Source organism: Eulemur rufifrons, chromosome 7 (genome assembly GCF_041146395.1).
Source record: "Eulemur rufifrons isolate Redbay chromosome 7, OSU_ERuf_1, whole genome shotgun sequence".
NCBI lineage: Eukaryota > Metazoa > Chordata > Mammalia > Primates > Lemuridae > Eulemur > Eulemur rufifrons.
This window is the reverse complement of record NC_090989.1, coordinates 4,250,382-4,266,660: the sequence shown is the minus strand read 5'-3', so window position 1 is coordinate 4,266,660 and position 16,279 is coordinate 4,250,382. Positions and strand designations below refer to the sequence as shown.

Sequence of the window (16,279 nt, the reverse complement as noted above, 5' to 3'; positions counted from 1 at the left end):
TATATATATATTAGGTTATTAAGTATGAAATGTCCAATTTCCTTATGTTTGACAGTTGATACCTCTTACGTTGTACTTTGATGTGTCTTGTTTTATTTTTATTGTGAAGGCACATCCTCAGTCTTTCAAATGCATGGCCTGGCTTGTGATTATCTTTCAGACTTTTTTAGATCAATTTTTCTGAAACCATGGATAAATCAAACATTTGTGTTATTTTTTAATATGAGTTCTGTCGTGGAACCAATGCAGCACAAACAGCTCGAAATATCAATGCAGTGTTTGGGAAGGATGTGGCTAATGAACACACAGTACTTTGGTGGTTTGAGATGTTCCATACAAATAATTTTAACCTTGAAAATGGGCCGGGCGCGGTGGCTCACGCCTGTAATCCTAGCACTCTGGGAGGCCGAGGCGGGTGGATCGCTCGAGGTCAGGAGTTCGAGACCAGCCTGAGCAAGAGTGAGACCCTGTCTCTACTAAAAATAGAAAGAAATTATATGGACAACTAAAATATATATATACAAAAAATTAGCCGGGCATGGTGGCGCATGCCTGTAGTCCCAGCTACTCGGGAGGCTGAGGCAGTAGGATCGCTTAAGTCCAGGAGTTTGAGGTTGCTGTGAGCTAGACTGACGCCACGGCACTCACTCTAGCCCGGGCAACAGAGTGAGACTCTGTCTCAAAAAAAAAAAAAAAAAAAGAAAATGAGCCACGTGGGCGACCTGAGACCAAGGTGGATAATGATGAGCTGAAAGCTGTAGTGGAAGCGAATCCATCTCAACCTACATGTGAATTAGCAGTGAGGTTTGATGTTACTATTCCAACAATATTGGACCATTTGAAACAAATCAGCAAGGTAAAGAAGCTGGATAGATGGGTTCCGCATGAATTCAATGAACATCAGGCGAGAAATGTCTCGAAGCTTGCCTTTCTTTGCTGTTATGACATAAAGGTGAACCATTTCTACACTGTATTATTATGTGTGGTGAAAAATGGATTCTTTTGCACTCAGCACAACGGTTGGATAAAGATGAAGTGCCGAAACACAGTCCAAAACTGAATATTCATCACAAAAAGCTAATGGTGTGTGTTAGGTTGTCCAGTGCTGGTATTATCCACTACAGCTTCATGAAACCTGATCAATTGATTACAGCGGATGTCTATTGCAGCCAGCTGGATGAAATGATGAGGATGCTTGTAATTAAGCAGCTGAGATTGGTCAATAGAGACAGACCAATCCTCTTGCAAGACCACATGTCCCACAAACAACACTACTCAAACTACAGAAGCTGGCCTTGGAAACTCTCTATCATCCACCATATTCACCAGACCTTGCACCAGCTGACTGCCACTTCTTCCAGGCTTTGGACCCCTTCTTGCAAGGAAAAATATTTAATTCTCAACAAGCTGTGGGAAACGCCTTTCACGATTTCATCACCACTCGGTCTCCAGGCTTGTTCATGTATCTTTGGGCAAGCACTTCGTTGGGCTGATTCCTAGGAGAAAACACGTGCCTACTTTTTAGAAGAATAAACAGCGCTCCTAAAGCCTGACTTGCCCAAGTTCGCACACTTAGTAAGTAGCAGAGCCGGCATTCAAAGCCGGGTCTGTGTGGCCCCAAAAGCCCCCCGCGCTGGGGACTGTTTGGGGCGTGCACTGTTTTGACCTCAAAGGTCTCCGGAGGGGGCCCGGCAGCATCCCACTCAGCTGGCTGCAGGCGTTTGAAAACTGTCATCACCGTAGGTGGGATTAGGAGCCTTTCCTATGACACTTCTTAAGCGGGTCTCCATGAGCCACCCTCACTCAGTGTCTGAACGGTCCCCTGCGGAGGCGAGAAGGCTGAGTCAGAGACAGTAAACGCGGCAGAGATCTCCTCTGGGGACTGTGCTTGGTAACACACACCGGCCACGCCCGGGGCTCACTGTCGATTCCACTGAATGGAGGACCCACCCCAAGGGAAGACAACGATGCCACTTGAGTGGGTGGCCCCGAGAGAGGCTCCCCTGTCCTGTCCCCTTCCAAGAGGCGGTGAGGCTGACCTGAAATCAGAAGGCTCTTTTCCATCTCCCCTGACCTGTTTTGTCCATCTCAGGTGAAGGAGGTGTTGCCTAGCAACTGGAGAAGGGCAGTGACGTCCGTCCTTGGAATAGTCTGTTCCCGACAGTGTGATACTTAACACGAGCTGATTAGTAGCACAAGGACTGAGGAGGCAGCAACCGCCTTAAAGAAAAACGAGTTCTGTAAAGTCCCCATGGAACAGAAAGGGGACTTCTAGCGTGGCTTTGGGAAGGGGTCTGGCTGCTACCAGATTTTCCAGTCCTCAGAAAGAACCTTTCTTCCTAAGCCCACAAGATTCCTTGGTCAAGTGGACAACAGGTGTTAGGAAAACTCTTTGAAATACCAGCCATGACATTTACTTTCTAATCGGTACAAGGGCAGTGCGATGCGTATGGCTGGGTGCCTCCCCGGTTACAGCCTTTGTGCCTTGTGAGCATATTAAGCAACTGCAAATAATATGTAGGAAACTATGATAGAGCCCTAATGGCCCTCTGTGTCCTTTTCTATAGAATGTGTTAATAATTTACATCTTAACTAAGGGTTACTGTTGACACAGTGGCAGAAAGGCTTTTCAAAGAGCCATTTCTATGACCAGGCAAATAATCCTAGATAAGCTTTTGCTTACCCTGAGACTCAAGTATCTTGGAAACTTTGAGGCATGCCCTTGGGAAAGTTAGTTTTGCCATTCTGTAGTAAACTGGCAACAACAACAACAAAAACAAAAAACAAAAAAGAAACAGTTGCTCACACAAAAGAGACAGGTGCTCTCAAACGGCTCAGGGTTCAGACTCAAGACACAGCGAGGGTTGCCTTGCTCAGTGCGGCGGGAGACGCAGCCAGGATTTCCTCTGCCCGCAAGTCACATGCTCTGCCAGCAGTGAAGGGAAAGAGGTTACAATATTACCACCCTCTAGAGAACCGCTGTTGATGTTTTGGTGCATTTTCCTTAAATCCTTTTTCTGTGGCATGCATGTCTTCTGGGGCCACAGGGGCTGGTTGGGGGGGGGGGGCCACAGGGGCTGGGTGGGGGGGGGGGGCGTGTTCTTTTGATACAGTCGTGGCTGTATTACAATTGTGCAACTGCACCTCCTGCTTTTTCCTACACGTGAGCCTTGTGTGTGATACAGATGTGCTAGCAAGATGGACTGCAATGGTGACAGTGGTGGGGAGAGAGTGGCAGCTTTCCCTCGCCCAGCTCAAGGGTCATGGCTGACACCCTACGTCAAAAGGCAGATAAACAAGAGAAAAGCAGAACGCATTGATTAAATATTTAACCAAGGTTGTACATGACATGGGAGCATGCAGAAACAAAGACCCAAAACCCAGGGAAAACTGTATTTTTATGCTTAGGTTTGATGAAGAATGGCATCATGTGGAAGTGTGATTGGACCAAAAAGCGGCGTGGTTCGATGATAATGGCCTGGGGAGAACTTAGCGAGGCCTGTGTGTTCAGATTCTTCTCTGCGTCTCTGTGTCATTACCTTCCTTTGGGTCCAGGGCAGGACACCTGTCACAGGAGGGTCTTCAGGAGAGAAGGCAGGGAGAAGGTCGGAGAGTGGCCTTCCTGCTTCTGCAGCTTCCTCATCCTTCAGCTGAGGACATGCGGTGTGCCGGGGTGCCTGCCATGTTTTGGGGTGCTGTGTCCTGAGCCCCAACACAGTCATTCTCCTGCTCTGGGTCCTTGAGATCATTTCCACGACGCTTTGCTGTTTAAGATAATTTGCTGCATTGGAGTGGGGGGGGGGACTCTAAAATAACTCTAAATCAGAATTTAGGTTCAGGTGACGGTGGTGTACTCTCTCTCCAACATGGCAAAGCCCCGGTTGAAAAAGGTTTTGACCTTGAGTTTACACCACAGCTCCCATCTGCTCCCCCCAGATTTCAGGCTGGTGTTTCTGATCCTTTCGGTGATGTTCTAAGATGTTTGGAAGGTATGAACTTTGACCTTCTTGGTCTAATGACCCAAACGCCAGGTAGAGACGGGGATCCCTGAAGTGGCTTGTCCAGCCTTCTTATTTTCTCTAGTGGGATTTGGTTCCCTCCGGGGTGAAACCCTGGTATTTCCATTGTGCCTCGTCTTTGGAACTGCCGACAAACGGCTCATGATCAAGAGCTGGGACCACGATGACCTGTTCCCCCAGGGACAAGACTGAACTGCCACCAGCTGGGGGAGCTACGGGGAGTCCTGGTCTCAGGTCTTACCCATTGAGCTGTTGCGGCTTGAATTGTGTCCCCAAAAAGATATGCTGAAGCTCTAACCTCCAGTGCCTGTGAATGTGAGCGTATTTGGAAATAGACTCTTTGCAGAGGTAACCAAGGCAGGATGAGGAGAGACTCCATTAAGGAGGGCCCTAATCCAGTGTGACTGGTGTCCTTACAAGGAGAAGGAAATTTGGACAGAGACATGCAGGACGAAGGCCATGTGCAGGCAGAGGCAGAGACTGGAGTGACGCTGCCACAGCCAAGCACACCGAGGATTGCAAGAAAACCCCAGAAGCTGCAAGAGGCAGGAAGGACCCTCCCCTGCAGGCTGCAGAGGGAGTGTGGCCCTGCTGGCACTTTGATGTCACACTCTGGCCTCCAGAACTGTGAGAGAATCGAATTCTGTTGTCCTAAGCTGCCCAGTTTGTGGTACTTGGTCAGAGCAGCTCTAGCAAACTAACACAGGGGTGCGGAAGGGAACGGGAGGGCAGCCACTCTGTGATCGGGTGCCCTTTGCCCAGGTGCCAGGAACCCATCCCCCTGCCCTCTGGGTCTTCCGGGTCTTGGGACAGAGGAGAGTGAAGTTCATGGGTCAAGGGTGAGCTCCTGAGGGCACAGCCTCTGGGCGCTCTTGCGGGCAGGGAAGGCGGGGTCTTGCAGCTCCCTCCCTCCACACTGTGCCAGCAGCGAGCGACTCACCCACCCACCTTCACCAGCTTCTCTCCGGTCGCCAGAGCAGGTCTATAGAGCAAGCTGGGGTCGGGGTAGCTGCCTCTCTGGGTTCTGACCCCTGCAGACCCCGGGGAGAGACCCCACAGCTCAACACGGACAGAACAATTCTAAGAGCAGCTTCACTGGAGCGCTCAGCAGCCTGGGAAGGGGCCGCTGCACCGGGCAGCTGGGCTGTCTTGCCCGGCAGTGTGTGCACACATGTGCGTACGTGAGTGCTTGCACGTGTGCGATGTGTGTGCACGTGTGCTGTGCATGTGCGTGTGTGTGCATGCACAAATGCTGTGTGTGTGTGTCTGTGCATGTGGTGCATGTGTGTTTGCATGAGTGTGAGTGTGCTCACATGCTGTGCGTGTGCGTGTGCGTGTGTGTGTGTGTGCGCATGCGTGTGGGTCTGGACAGCCGGCACCGCATGTGCGTTGCAGGGCCCACCATACCCAGTACCTCCCTCCCAGGCCCTGGCTGACCCACATTCGTGGCCCAGTGGGAGAACCACGAGGACAGCATCCATGCCCACAGTGCACTCAGGATTCAAACTCACACCCAGACTCAGGGCAGGGTGACAACGTATCACTGTCATGTCTGGGCTGCTGGGAGCGTCACGTGCACCCTTGGCTCTACCCCAGCACAGCAGCCTGGGCCACTGCTGGGATCTGTGCCTCCTGGGGGCGGGGTTGTGGTCACGTCCTGTGGAGCCCTGGGGCATGATGGGGGAGGGAGAAGATGAAGACAGGACCCTCACCAGGGGTGTCCTCGGGTTGCCAAGGCCATCCACAGCCCAGCGTGCTCCCTCACCTTCGCCCATCTCCACCTGCCTCCTGTGGGTGTCGGGCACCTGGACTGGGAGTCGGAGGTCGAGGGGCCAGAGCTGACAGCACGGCCATGAGCATCTCTCTGTCCCGCGGCTGCCGTCTGTCAGAGGCTGAATAATGGCCCCCAGAGATACACACGTCCCAATTCCTGGAACCTGTGAAGGTGACCTCATGTGACAAGAAAGGACTTTGCAGATGGGATTAAGGAAGAACCTTGAGCTGGGGAGACTGTCCTGGATCACCCAGGGGGCCCTAAGTGCAGTCACAGGTCCTTCTGAGAGGGAGGCAGGGGGACACGTGACTGCAGACGAGGAGGCCGTGTGACGACTGCGGTGGAGACTGGAGCGATGTGGCCGCAGGCCCAGGAACGCCACAGCCACCAGCAGCTGGGAGAGGCAGGCGGGACCCTGCCAGGGAGCCTGGGAGGGAGCCAGCCCTGCCCACACCTTGGCTGCAGCCCAGGGATACTGACCTTGGACTTCTGGCCTTCAGACCTGTGAGAGAATCCATTTCTGCTGCATCAAACCACCCGGTCTGTGGTCCTTCGTCACAGCTGCCGCAGAGCTCATACGCCCCCTCCTGTCCTGTGGCTCTGAGCCAGCGCAATTCAGCTCACACGCAGCTCACAAGGCGCACCCCTGGGGGCAGGTCCCTTTGACAGGCCACCACTGTCACATCAACCCCATGGCCTGCTGGCCACAAACTCTCTTTGCCCCTGCTTGTTGAGCAGAGCAAGCAAAACAAAGAGAAAACTGACTTCTAACGGGGTCTGCATCCACCTGCAGCAGGCAGACCCATCCACCTGTAACCAACGGAAAGACGGGCCCCCAGACGGGGAAGGACCAGCCCACTTTAGATCCACAGGCGGGTGCTGGCGCCTCGAAGGGACGGCTTCGGGACTGGCCCAGCCGAGTGTCAGCGTCCTTCTGCCGTGTGGGCTGACGCTAATGCTAGTGCGTTTCCTCCTTGCCGTTGTGCGAGGTACGCGTCTCGTGTCTGTGGTTTGTCATGCCTGCGTGCAGAGAGGAGCCAGCTGTCGAGGAGCAGGTGTGCACGGGGATGTCCCTGAGAGGCCTGGCTGGGGGACCCCTGGAGCGCTGTGACAGCAGCCTCCATGGCCCAGCATCAAGAGAACCTAATCTTGGCCTCTGCCATTTCCCTAGCAGCGTGTCCTTCATCCAGGTTGTGAGGTCACAGTCCTTTCCTTCCTTCCTACTTGTGCCCAATGCCACCTCCTCCAGGAAGCCCACTTAGCACAAAGCACTCCACTCTGAGGAAGGACAAGGTCATGGCTGGCACCAAGATTGAGCCTATGGAGTCACAAGGACGGGGCTTAGCGCCAGGCCCTGCCCCACCAATTGTGGTGGAGAGCCCCGCGCCTCCTCTGCGCCATCAGCTGTTGAGGGCAGAGAGCACCGGCACGGGTGGCCTGGACATGATCCACAGGACGCACCGAGCTCGGGCACAGCCAGCACTTGGCGAGCGTCACTTCCGGCTGCCTCTCAGCTGGCCCCACCATAACCGCGCAGGGCTGGCTGGGCAGACTCTGAGACGACCTCTGTGCTCCCGCCTGTCGGGGTGAACGTCCCTGGGTGGCTCCTTCCCGCTGAGTGGGGCCCAGACCTGGTGAGTGTTTCTAATGAACCGAAGGTAGCGGGAGTAATGGGCGTCACCACTGTGATTAGGTTTCAAAAAGCTCCGACTCCCAGCTTGCGAGACTCTCTCTGTGGCCTTCTCAGGCTGCAGACTTTGACCAGTGAGGGGCCGAGTTAGAGGGGCCCACATGGCAAGGAAGTGACGGCAGCCTCCGGCCAACAGCCAGCAAGGAACTGAGACCCTCGGGCCACCAGAACAGAATCCTCCAACAGCCACTGAGGGAGCTTGCGGGTGGACACTGTCCCGGTCGAGCCTGCAGAACACGGTGGCCCCCACGGGCACCTTGACTGCAATCTCGAGTGAGTGAGACCCTGAAGGAGAAGATTCAGCCAAGCTGCACACAGAATATCGCCCCACAGAAGCTGAGATGTAGTGTCTCCAATGGCTACAATCTGGGTTCATTTGTTATGCGGCACTGCTAACAAATACAGAGCCACACCTGCTGTGTGCCTGCAGAGTGGCATATTCAGTGACAGAAATGCATTTCGTCAACTTCCCCCAGGCTCACACAACATCCACCATGTGCACGGCACCTGTGGGGACCCACAGATGGAACAGGGGCTGGCTCTGCTCTTCAGAAGCAGTGCCCTCCGCCAAGTCACAGAAGGGGTGACCTGGGCCACAAAGGATGCCGAGGCCAAGTGCCTGTCCAGTGCCCAACTACCTGGGGGGAAAAGCAGAGGACGGAGACCATGCTCAGCTGGACACCGGCATTGCTGTGCCGCTTGGTCCTGAAATACAACTGGGCTGGTTTGTAAATAGCTGCTTCACCGAGACCCTCCAAATGATCCCCACGGGGACCTCCCCACCATCCAGAAACCTCCCCACCCTCCTGGCTCCTGGGGTCCCCAGGACCTGCTCCAGCACACGGCCAGTGTCCACCCAACTTGTCCGTGCACGGTGCCGTGCCATGGTTAGTTATTATGAACCCTGCCCTGGTTAAGTAAGACGCACAGCCGCAAAAAATGCCACAGCACACCCAATCTGAGAATAGCTACTGTGTGCAAAGGCCCAGTCTGACTTCTGAGCTACCGGTGGTCCTGTTAATCCCCTGCACATAGGAGAAGACAGCCTCCCTGGTACATGCTGGAGCTGGCTCTGGGGCAGAGGGCAGGACCTCGGGCAGGGCTGGGGGAGCCAAGCGTCGAGTGGGGTGTGGTCTACAAACTCTCCCCGCACACCGCTAAGCAAGCACACAGGGCACCGTGTGCTGGCCGCAGGGTCAGGAGCTTGGCATCTTGTTCCGCTGGTCTGATGCTAGCCAAGCCCTCCAGAGACTGCCTGGAGTTGCCAAAGTGGCTAAATATTTGAAGGAAAACCCCTAGTTTCTCTTGGGAAAGCCCCTGAACCTCCGGCAGAGTGCTCGCAGCTAAAGAATGAAGACGGGTGACAGCCAGTGCCTTGCCCGCCTTCCGCGGGACGAAGCCCAGCTGACGCAGAGAAAATCCAGTCCCATCCTGAGCACTTGGCCCTACGTTGTCTCCTCCGAGTTCTAAATGGTTGTTCTGTGACCTAAACTGCCCATGTTTACTTTCACATGAAAAGGGGAGCCTGGTCCCATAAAACCGCCACTGAGACGTCTGGTGTGTTCACTTGTGGTGGGGTTTCTCCCACGCCAGCCCCAGGCTGCCCCGGCTCTTTCAGCTCTTCTGTCCCACCCCGGAGGGTGAAGCACTCAGCAAACATCCTGTCCCCCACCCCGTGTGTAACTTAGGGACCAAGAGGACGACTTCCTGGGTGTAAGTCCCAGCTCTGTCGCCACAGGCTGTGTAAACTTGGGCGAGTCACTTAACCTCTCTGTGCCTCCCTTCCCTCCCACAGAAAACAGAGATGATAATGAGCTCGGACCAGCTGCTACGTCCCAGGACAAAGCCGGGCTGGGCGGGCGTGCCAGGTGATGGGACGTGCGTTTCGGCTCCTTTTCCTTCCGGAACCTCTGTCGCTCCCACCCCTCCTCCTCCATCACTTTCACCTCCGCTTCCAAACTCAGAGACATTTCTCTTCTGCTTTTATTTTACTTTCCCCTGCTTTCTTCTCACCTTACTCTCTGTCTCGTTTTTTGTTCCATTTGTGATCTGAAAATGGCCCCAGGGGCTGGCGCTCCACATAGAGCCTCAAAGTCCTTCGTCCTGGCTCCTGACAGCTCCGCTTCAGGTCCAGGAACATATCCCAGCACTTGCCAAGACACACCTTGAGCCCTGCGCCCAGCGTGGAGCACAGCAGCTGGGGTGACCTCCGGGAGCTTCCCTTCTAGGGAGGGGTGCAGGCCCGGGAGGGTGGCAGACAGTGCAAAACGTGCCCCACAAGGGAGCCGCTCACGGATTTCTTTGTTCATGGTGTGGTACGGCTGCCTTACGCACAGTACATGTCGTGGAGGCAGACATTAAAACAATCTCGTAGCACTGAAAAGCTATATTTAACAATTTAAAATATCACCTAGGAGCCCCCAAACCAAGAGCTAAAAGCTGTGGTGTTTGCGGTGGGCTGGGGGACCTGGAGTGCCAGCCCCTCCCGGCCCCTCCCGAGGCCCCTTGGGCAGAGCCTGCAAACCCTGCAACAGGACTATGGGATGGCGGTCGTAGGGGTCACTGCTGCAGCGCCAGCAAGTGAAGGATGCAGGACCCCACCCCGTGGGCGCTGTCTCTGTGCACCATCTTACACTGAAACAGCGCGTGCCTGCCTGCGGGAGGCCCTGGAAAGACACCAGCCTGTTACAGGGGTTTCTCTGGGTGGGGGGATTACAGAGGGGTTTAAGCTTTTCTCCTTTCTTTGAAGTTCCGAGAAACTTTAGCATGAATGTTTTGTGTTAGGAACCAGAGCCAGTCAAGTGAGAACCCACAGTGGAGACGCAGCCGCAACGGGTGGCCCTAACTGAGGCAAATCTGGGCTCTGGAGCCCTGCAGGCTAGGGGCGCCCGAGGGGACGTCCGCAGAGCCTGGGACCTGAGGGTGGAAGCAGAGGACTTCATCGCAGGGCCCAGGGGCCAGTGGGGTTTATGCAGGAAGGGACTGGCCTTCCCTTTGGGAGTAACATGGAGGATATATGGGGGGTGGCGCTTAAGAGACAGGGAACTTAGGACCCAAACTATGGTGGGTGGCCCCCAGGCGGACATGGCCAGCCTGCTGCGGGGAAGTGAGAGGAGGTTCTGGGGGGCCCGTGAGGCCCGTCCTGCAGTGCAACCTTCGTGCGGTCCGCTGGGCACTGTCCTTTACGGACCCAGCAAAGAGGCTCTGGCTACGACCCCAACGTGAAGGGCTCGCCACACAGCAGCACCCCTGGGTCCTGCTCCCACCCACCCTCCTCCAAGCACCCCTCCCCCCGCAGCCAGGCGGTTTATGCTCCTTATTTCACACCCCCACCCCCAAGTGCAAAAACCGGAACAACAGCCCAGCTTGGAGCTGGCACCGTTGGAGCCTTTTTCTTTCCTTTTCTTTTCTAGTCTTCTTCTCGTCCGAGGGGTCATGAGCCGACTCTAACAAGGTTTCAGAGAGACACAGCTCATGCGTGAGTGTGACAACCAGTCATCAGGCTGGTGAGCCACAGAAGGTCTAGGTGAGCCTTTCCGTGCCTGCCTCTGCCTCTTGCTCTCCACTCCGAAGTCCCCTTGCGGGCAGCTTGGGCGCCCGGTCCTGTCTCTCCTCCTCCCACCTGCCGTGGCCCTGACTGCTGAGAGAGGGAAGCTCTAGAGCCCTTTAGACCAGCACAGGACCTGCCACACCACTGGGGGACCCGATGCCACGCAGGCCCCTTGGGCAAACGGCATTTAGACTTTCCAGATGGTGGCGACCGAGCTCTGAGCCCAGCTTGGGCCCCGTGTGACCACCAGGTCCCAGCCTGCGAGGCCAGCCCTGGGGGAGGGGCTTGCCCTAGAGGAACAGGATGGTCCTCACAGCAGCCTCGGGGCCTGGGGTGTCCCCCGTGAGCGAAGACAAGCTGTGGCTGTTGGTTCTGAGCGGGCAGGCCCCACGATCGCCCGGGGTGGGACAGGTAGAAACAAGCCCTGGAAGGGATCCCAGAGGTTACTTCACTCCATCTGCAAATGAGGCCAGTGAGGCCAAGAATAATAAAAGTTATAGCCATCATCTGTTGGGAGCAGCCTGACGTATTTTCATTTAACCCACCACGACCCTATGCAGAGGGTGTGCTTGCCGTCCCATTTTACAGATGAGGAAACTGAGCTGCCGTGGTTTCCTGAAGCTGGAAAGAGACAGAGCTGGCTGAGAACCTAGACCAAGGCCGACGCCGAAGCTGGTGGTGCAGCCTCCCGCAGCAGTGACTTACCAGACCCCAGAAGAGCGGGGACAAGGCAGGACTACAACCCAAGGTCTGTCGATCACTCCCATCCACGGCGTGGAGCTGCCTGTCCAGGCTCAGGCTGCCACCCAGGCGTGCCAGGCCCCAAGCAGGCAGGGCGGTGGGGACAGAGCTGTATGCAGGGGCCTTGTCCCAAGCCCCTGTCCCGAGGGTGAGGGCCGGCCTCTTGCACAAGGAGCCCTGTGGCTTGGGGGTGGAGCCCAGAGGACTGGAAGCCTCCGGGCGCACGCGGTGCTGGCAGGGGTTAAAAGCTGGCTGGCTGGGATCCCAAGCGTGTTAAAGCCTGACATGAGATACGCAGGGAGAAGACACCAGTAGCTCCGGGCATTGTTCTTGGGATGCTTTGGATTTGGGGTTTCTCACTGTTTCAAGTTAAGGAAGTTTGGGGCTCTGCATTCCTGAGGTTGCACAACTCTTCCCTGGAGGGCCGGCGGGGTTCTCATCACTCGCCTTTCCCTGGGGAACCTGTCTTATTTTGGCAAAGGCTCTAGACACGCTGGGGGGAGACTGACACTGCACCCGTCTCACCGCGTGTGGGCTGCTCCCCCACTGTGTGGCTGGGACGGTGTCCCCCAGAGAGGTATGTCCAAGCCCTAAACCCCGGGGCCTGTGGAGGGGACCTCATTTGGAAATAGGGTCTTGACAGATGGAATCCAGGCAAGAGCAGGGTGGCCCTAAATCCAATGGCTGCAGAGAGACCCAGACACAGGGGCACAGGGCGAGGCCCAGGGAAGGTGGAGGCAGAGAGTGGAGTGACGCAGCCACGAGCCAGGGGACCCTGCGGAATGCCGGCAGCACAGCAGCCAGGAGAGGCAAGGAGGCCTCTCCCCGGAGCCCTCAGCTCCAGACCACGAGAGAGTGAATCCTGCTGCTGGAGGCCCCCGTCCGTGGCGCCCGCCCGTGCAGCCTCCTCAGGGCTCCAACATCCATCTCTGTGGTCTCCCCTGGCCTTGGGAGGCCCAGTGTCGGGGTGGGACCCCTCCGTAGGCCGTGGTGGAGAGCTGCCCCTCGGGGTGGGCAGAGGATTCTCGTGGCCATCTGCAGTCTACAAGTGATACTCATGTCGTCACATTGGAGTAAGTGTCTTGAATTCCTGAAAAAGAACGGCATAACAGGTAAATTGGTGACCCAGCCAGTGCCCTTGAACTTGAGGCAAGAGGGCAGAGATGTAAGGAGCAAACGAAGGTGAAAGAGGGAGAGGAAAAGCGGATTGGGAGGGGAAGATGCACCCACTGGACTAGGGCTCGGGACGCTGTGGAGAAGTCCCCAGGTGGGGGAGGGGGAGAGGGGAGGCGCTTCTCCTGCTGGTCTCCGGGGCCGCCCCATCCCTGTGGCCTCACCTGGCCCCACCAAGCCAGGCCTCCCCTCCTGACCTCAAGCCTTTGCTCACCTGCCCACTCACCCCTGCCCAGCCCTGACTGTGGCCCCTGGGGCAAAGCAACACGTCCAGCCCAGGACTCCCCAGCCCACCAGCCACGGCTGTCCCTCCTCTGCTGCCTCCTCCTGCAGGGGAAGCCCGTCCAGCCCAAGGGGCCGGCCTGCAGTCCTCACCACCCACTGCCTTTAACTCACTCTCTACTCTGTGTCTACACTGCCTCCTCCAAGAAGCCTTCCGGGAAGCCCGTGTTGAGGAAGGTGCCCCTCCTGCTGGCATCTCCCATGCTGTTGGGTTAATTATTATTCCTGCTTCTGTGTCCACCACAGCGGGACGACAGGCTCCCTGCAGGCGAGGACCGTGGTCGCGCACGTCCGGGCTCCTAGCTAGCACAGGGCCTGGTTCTGGGAGGGGCAGGACGAAAGCTGATGGAACCGAGGAGGGACTCGGCCAGGGCGAGGGTTTGATCGGTGCACCGTTCTCTCGTGCCCTGGGTGGGTGCGCTCCGTGATCTCACAGTCTTCACGTGGCAGCTGGTGCTGGAGTCGGATGACGGGAACATGAACGCGTATGTTGAGATTCTGAGACAGAGGCTGGGGGGAAGGAGGCTGGAAACAGAGTGAGCAGCGCCCACTGGGGAGGAGGCTGGCTGGCGGGGCGGGCACTGTGCAGGCGAGAGAGCAGGAGGGCGCAGGCAGCGGGCCGGGGGCCGGCAGGGGGTCAGGACACAGTGTGGGTCTTCCACGCAAGCAGGGGAGGGGGCCTGTGACAGTCTGGGACCCCACCTCCCCGCAGCCCTATGGGCAGTTTTCAGCTCTGTCAACTGTATCGTGCAGTGTCTTGCTGTCCCACGGCTCTGAGCCACCCGCTGTAGCCCCTGCGCTAGCAAAGACCCCACGTACCGGGAGACCCGTGCTCTGCCCGCCCCCCAGGGGATACTGGGAGATGGTCCTTGTGTTTCTAAAACCTCACGGTAGCTGCCGGCTTCTCTCTCCAGGCCCCACTGTCCACCCTCCCCTCCAGCAGACACCCCCTAACCAGAGTCCCCCTGCAGTGGGTCCCCACTTGCCTTCAAAGCTGTAGGAACTATTGGCTCAGACGAGGCATTTTTCCTTCCCTTTATTATCTTCTCTAACAGTGTGTGTGCATGTCGGGGACACATGTACACATGTAGTTACAGGCTGAACTATGTCCCCAAATTTCTATTTGTTGAAGTTCTAATCCCCAGGACTTCGGAATGTGACTTGACCTTATCTGGAAGTAGGGTCACTCCAGACGTAGCCGGTGAAGACGAGGTCACACTGAAACAGCGTGGGCCTCTCATCCAATACGACTGACATCCATCAGAGGTGGCACTTAGACAGAGACAGCCCTGCACACGTGGAGAAGACCACCCCGTGAAGGCCATCGCAGAGATGGGGGTGACGCATCTACAAGCCAAGGAACACCACAAGTGGCCAGCAGCCAACAGAAGCCGGGAGGGGCCTGGACCAGATTCCCCCTTGGAGCCTCCGGAAGGAGCCAATCCTGATGACACCTCGATCTTCCAGCCTCTAGAACTATGGGACAATAAACCTCTGTCGTTTAAGCCACCCAGTTTGTGGTACTTTGTGACAGTATGAAGATGTGATGCTCGGAATTGCTGCAGCCTTTTTGTCCCTGGGAGGAAGCCGTCCTGGGGCAGAGCAGAGAGAAGGTAACGGGGTCCTCAGTGACCTGCTGACCACGAGAGTCAAACCATTCCTTTCCCAGACTTCCCAGGAACGAGAGCTGAGGGATCTTTATTTCAAAGCCAGGTTGAGCCAATACTTGTATCATACAGAGCCCAACAGACACGGCCCCTGGACGCTGCCAGGAGCAAGGAAAGAGCTAAGAAAAGCCCAATGATAGCCCTTCTGTTCACAGTGAGCCCCCTCCTTCTACTTTGTTGATATGGCACTTGCCACCCACATCCTGTGCAACTGGTGACGTTAGCAAAAGAAGACAGCTAGGGCGGACCCTGCGTGAGTGCCAGTTCCCCAGGCCTGCCGCAGACCCGGCCCTGCTGGAGCACCCGGGTCTCCTCCCAGCCGCTCGGTCAGGCGGCGCCGAGGGGGGGCCTTGGCAGGCACCTTTGTCCTTCCCGGGCATGAGAAAACAGGCTAGGATGGGACTATGCAAGAGACCCTTGTTGCAAACAGCAAGATTGACCAACGCGAGGCAGTTCTGCCTGTCCTTTCCTGCCTTTTCTCAAATACAGGGATTGTGGATTGAATAGTGTCCCCTCCAAAGAACCTGTGTCCACCCAGAACCTCAGAATATGCCCTTATTTAGAAACAGGGTCTGTGCGGATGTGATTAGTTAAGGATCTTGAGATGAGAAATTCCTGGATTGTCCGGCCAGGCCTTAAATCCGAAGTCGGGTGTTCTTGCGAGCAGGGAGGATGCAGGGAGACAGAGGTTGGAACGACGTATCCACAGACGGAGAACGAACGCCAAGGACTGACGCAACCGCTAGAAACCGGGAGAGAGGCAGGGGACGTTCTCCCTCTGAGCCTTGAGAAGGCACCAGCCCTGCCAACATCCTTATTCCAGAATTCGGCCTCCAGAATGATGAGAGAACATATTTCTACTGTTTTAAGGCACAGCGTTGGTGGCGATTTGTCATGGCAGTCCTGGGAACCTAGTTCACCTGGGCTTTCTCCTTGACACCAGATCTAAGTCACCCCTACCCCAATTTAAGAAGCCCTGGGGCCCTAGTGTATCAGAGGAGCAGCGTGTCTTGGAGAACTTCAGGTCCGGTACTCCTCGTCCTGTGTTCCGAGATGTCCCCCCAGATGGGAAGAGGTGCTTCGAGAGAACATGTTCCAGGTCCGGTAAGGTCGGGGCACCTCGCTTCACTCTACGCCTGTCTGTTGTGGGGAAATTGATGCCAGTACATCACGGGATCTCAGATGTCCTGCAGTGAGTAAAAAACGTAAAGCCAGAGTTTGTCAGGACAGAGTTTCTGTCAATGAGATCTTTTATTTAACACGACACTTGTCAATATATCAAAGGAGGAGAGAGGGACACAGGGCACACTTCGGGGAGTACTTAGCTAGTCCAATGTGCTCGGTTTCTAGATGTTGAAACCAGCCAGCAGTGAGTTGCCCAAA

The 16,279-nt window shown here is 56.1% G+C and overlaps 1 non-coding gene across 1 annotated transcript; it reads right to left on the bottom strand.

Annotated features, from left to right (window-relative positions):
• Positions 1-10,905: 10,905 nt before the first annotated feature.
• LOC138388642 (small nucleolar RNA U13) lies at positions 10,906-11,006 on the bottom strand. Its single transcript, XR_011234172.1, has one exon. It is a non-coding gene; the product is annotated as a small nucleolar RNA U13 (small nucleolar RNA).
• Between the last annotated feature and the right edge of the window lie 5,273 nt (positions 11,007-16,279).